Source organism: Octopus bimaculoides, chromosome 24, assembly GCF_001194135.2.
Source record: "Octopus bimaculoides isolate UCB-OBI-ISO-001 chromosome 24, ASM119413v2, whole genome shotgun sequence".
Classification (NCBI taxonomy): Eukaryota; Metazoa; Mollusca; class Cephalopoda; order Octopoda; family Octopodidae; genus Octopus; species Octopus bimaculoides.
Genome location: NC_069004.1, coordinates 31,041,274 through 31,046,343, shown reverse-complemented (window position 1 = coordinate 31,046,343; position 5,070 = coordinate 31,041,274).

The following is a 5,070-nucleotide window of genomic DNA, read 5'->3' as shown; positions in this document are numbered from 1 at the left end:
CGTTACTGTATTTATTTTGAGATGCTCTGTGTTTCTTTCAATTACTTTAAATATAACAAAGAATTTAGAAAAAATAATTTGGTTATCATTAAGTTAGTGTTAGGAACATAAATTTTGACTAAAGATTGGTGGAAGATTTTAATTCAAAACTCATGAAAACAAGACATTTGTACTACAGAGCCAGAGGCGGTTTCAGCCAGGTTGGTAATGAAAGGGTTAAACTGGGGAGGGGGGGGGGACAACAAAGCATAATCTAGGTATGGACTTCCAACAAATTCCGAGAAATTCCAGGAACAAGTACTCCAAATTTTCTGTGATGAGTGAGCATATTAACAAGTTAAAAGTTTTATATTGAATGTGACAAAAGAGAGATAGATGTAAGGTGGGGGGAGGGGGAGATTTGTTTTTTTTTGTTTGTTTTTTAAGGAAGGGCTGCAAAAGAGGTTAATAACAAGATTTTTATTTTGTTTTGTTGTTTGTGTTTGAGTGTTTTCTGCAAGCTTTTGTCATTAGCATGTGAAAATCCTTGTTGACTGAAGTTTTTGGTGTGAGACCTCAAAGAAGTGCTAATCACTTCCTCCCCCCCCTTCTATCCTTATAAGTAGATATGTAAATGTGAAAAATTAGAGCTGCACTCCTCTAATTGTAAGAGTATATATTTAAATATATATATATATGTGGGGGTGTGTGTGTGTTTTGTAAACAAACTTTTGGAAGCGTCAAATGTGCTTCGTATTTTACAGACAAGAAAATAAAATTCCAAACACAGTATGGCCATGAAAACAACAGAAAGATTGGGTATTTTGCCGCCTTATAAGGGTAAAATATCCAATGCTTCTGCTGTTTTGTGTGGTAAGTAGCTTGGTTCCCAACTACATGGTTCTGGGTTCAGTCCCACTGTGCAAGACAAAAAGCAGGACAATACAATGGGATTTACCACATGTAAACAATAACAAATTAAAACTCCCAATAGGGGGAGGTACTTTAAGGTCCTCATGGAATAACCCACAAAAGCCTGATCAACAGGGCAAGAGCCCTTCTCCTTTTATTTCTCACAGGTCCTTTCACACTGGCCATTCTTCTAACATTCACTCACCTTTTCAACAAACTTGCTACAAGGCAACACTTCCCTCTCCACCCTCAACTAATAATAATAATGATAATAATAATAATAATCCTTTCTATTATTGGCACAAGGCCTGAAATTTTTTGGGAGAGGCTAGTCAGTTATATTGAATCCAGTGCGGAATCGATAAAATAAATACCATTTGAGCCCTGGGGGTTGATGTAGTTAACTTACATCCTCACCCAAAATTCCTGGCCTTGTGCCAAAATTTGAAACCATTATTTAAGAATATTCTTTACTAGCGGGACCCGTAAATATTTCATGGAATTAATGGTAAACTTATTGGTTTATTTCTGAAAACTTTATCCCAAAAACCTGAAAGCGTAACCTGTGTTGTGTCTGTATCAAAAGCGAATTCTTGAAAAGTGAAGGAAATTGGAATATGATGATTACTTAATGCACTTTTCGTGCTGGTGGCACGTAAAAGCACCCACTACACTCTCGGAGTGGTTGGCGTTAGGAAGGGCATCCAGCTGTAGAAACTCTGCCAAATCAGATTGGAGCCTGGTGTAGCCATCTGGTTCACCAGTCCTCAGTCAAATCGTCCAACCCATGCTAGCATGGAAAGCGGACGTTAAACGATGATGATACTTTATGCACGAATTTATAGACTTAATACACAGCATTCTCTCTCTTTGCCTTACCCTCTTTTTCTCTCCCCTTTTTCTTTCACGTTTTGTCTTTCCCTTCAACTAATCATGTGAAAGCATTACAAACGGGCTAAGTAATGGAGGAAAAAAAATTAGTTAACAATAAAAATTACACATTTAACACACCACTTTCTCTCCTTCTCCCTCCCCTCCTTCAGCTAATGTCGTAGGAGTGTTATGGATGGGCTAAGTAACGAAGTGACAAGCAGAATTATTATAAGGCCTTTTCATTTCTCAAAAATAAATAAATAAAGGGAACACACAAACAACAAAAACCAAAAGCATAAAATGACTGATATTATTTTGCTTAATTGATTTTCAATAAACAAAGTGTAAACAGTCCTGATTAACCGATCTATATTTTTAATTAAGCATCTATAGTTCATTGTTTATTATTATTATTATAATAATTTTTTTTTGTATTATTTTAGTGAGTGTCTGAAAGAGGAGAGCAGGAGAGATGAACACGATGACATCCTGTCCATGTAAGTCAAGTGGTAGTGACAGGGTATATAATTATTTGCAGAAACAGGAAGGTATTGTTGTTGCTGTTGTTGCTGTTGTTGCTGCTGCTCAGCCATAGATCAGTCCTGATCAAGCAGAACTATGATGAAAAAAATCTTCCAGCTACCTCTTGACTTTTTTCTATGTAATAATGATAATAATAATCCTTTCTATTAAAGACACTAGGCCCTTAAATTTGGGTTGAGGGGATTAGTTGAAGGGACTAGTCGATTACTAGTTGACTACATTGACCCCAGTGTTGATTTATCGATCCTGAAAGGATGAAAGGCAAAGTCAACCCCAACAGAACTTAGGACGTAAAGACGAGCGAAATACCGCTAAGCATTTTGCCCAACACACTAACGATTCTGCCAGCTTGCCACTTAATAATGACAACGATAATAATAATAATAATAATAATTAACTAGTTGAGCATGTCCCTTGGTGGCTGATGATATGTGCATCTCTGATCATGAGCAGAAATAGTGGGGGAGCATCATAGTCATGTGTTGAGAGGAATTCTTTGGAAACATGGATGTTTTGTTCAACATCCTTAAACAAACCTTATTCAAGGACCTTTTGAGTGGGATGGGCTACTCGACCGGAAGAAAATTCTAACTGGGCCCCACCTGCGAGGTCATGCGCTGTTTATCTTGATATGAGATCACCATGTCGCGCACATAAGGTTGTGATGCATGTGCCTGGTGTACCCTTATCAGACGGGTAGTCATGATGGGTATAATGGACTTCGTATATTTTACCCCAGTGCCACTTTGATGGCATGCATTGCTCTCTCACATGATAATAATAATAATAATATGGACTACTCAACCAGAAGAAAATTCTAACTGGGCCCCACCTGTAAGGTCATGCACTGTTTATCTTGATATGAGCTCACCATGTCGCACACATATGGTTGTGATGCATGCACTTGGTGTACCCTTATCAGACGGGTAGTCACGGTGGGTATACTGAGCTTCATATATCTTAGCCCAGTGTCACTTTGATGATCGTAGCAACACTGGAAGGTTCTGTTCTCTCACTCAATAATAAGAATAATCATCTCGTCGTCATCATTGTCACTGGTGTTGTTATCATCTTCATTGTCATCATTATCCTCCTGCTCCTCCTCCTCAGCATCAGTTTATGTCCGTTCTAAATGCTGGCATGGGTTGGATGGGTCATTATAACCCAAGTTAATTCTACTGCAGTGTTACTACCTTCATTAACAGGTTGCAGGACCATGTTTTGATTGGACATTTCAATTTTGGGTTTGGTTTCTACAAACCAGATGCCTTTCCTACCACCAACACCCTTATAGAATGTACACGGTACCTTTTATGATCGTAGCAACACTGGAAGGTTCTATGGACCCTACGTTGCCTCTCTGGTCCACTACCAACTGCTTTAGAGAATGCCCCAAGTGTCACTTATGATGGCACCAGCACTAGTTAGGCTGCCTTCTGCCCTATAAGACCAACGAGTCCTCACCAATCTATGGTGTGTCCATTTTTGTAAGGTAACAGGCACCAAGCATGAGGAATAGTAGAGAGAGAGAGAGAGAGAGAGGTAGGAAGGAAATAGAGAGATGATATTCTTGTCTGCAAAGAAGAATGGAAGGGAGAAGAGAATTCGAACCTCTTTTAATGCTAGTATACCCAAGATCATTCTTGGTTCTATGATACAATCTTCCTGTTTGAAGTTTTCTGAATTTAAACTTTCCATTGAAAGTCTATGTTAGTTTATGTTCCAAACAACATTTTAATTATACCAAAGTTATTTCACTAAATTCTTCACTAATTTCAAAGAAATATTTGAAACAAAATCAATGTATTTCAACAGAAATATAATATCAAAGAGGTTAAAGTGTTCTAAATTAAAACTTTCCTTCAAAATTTTAAGTGAATTTGTGTTCCAAACACCAGCTTAATAATGGCAAAGCTATTTTAGTAAATTCTTCACGATTTTCAAAATGGTTTGAAACAAAGGCAGAGTATTTCAACAGAAATATGCTAAAGAAAGGGATATTAACATTTTCTGAGGAAACTTTTTTTATTGTAGAAAGAAAAGAAATGTCATTTCTCAACATGAATGATAAAATGCATCCGGATTAGTGCCAGAGAGAAAAATAAAAATAAAAGAAGAGGAAGAGGAGGAAGAGGAAGAAATGGTAACCAGTGTTAATGGAGGGAGGAGTAGAAGTAGGAAATTCTACAGAGCAAGGAGAAAATAAAAGGAATGTTAGGAGATTATTTGAAAAAATAAAAAAAATGCCAAGGGGAGACGGAGGAGGAGGAGAGAATGACAGGGAAATGCTGCACAAAGAAGCCCTGTAAAGTGGAGCGTCTGATAAAGTGGATATTTCTGGATGTTATTTGTAGTAGCACTTCTGCCGTCTTATCTGCAGGGCATAGCTGAGATTATTTGTTCAACAGAAACTTGGAGAATCGGCCTCTCTTCTCCATTTTTATTTCTGTAACTTTTTATGTGACGTACTTCATTCTTTATTTACTCTTTTACTTGTTTCAGTCATTTGACTGCGGCCATGCTGGAGCACTGCCTTTTTAGTCGAGCAAATCGACCCTGGGACTTATTCTTTGTAAGCCTAGTATTTATTCTATCGGTCTCTTTTTGCCGAACCGCTAAGTTATGGGGACGTAAACACACCAGCATCGGTTGTCAAGCGATGTTGGGGGGACAAACACAGACACAAACATATACACACACATACATACATACATACATATATATATATATATATATATATATACATATATACGATGGGCTTCT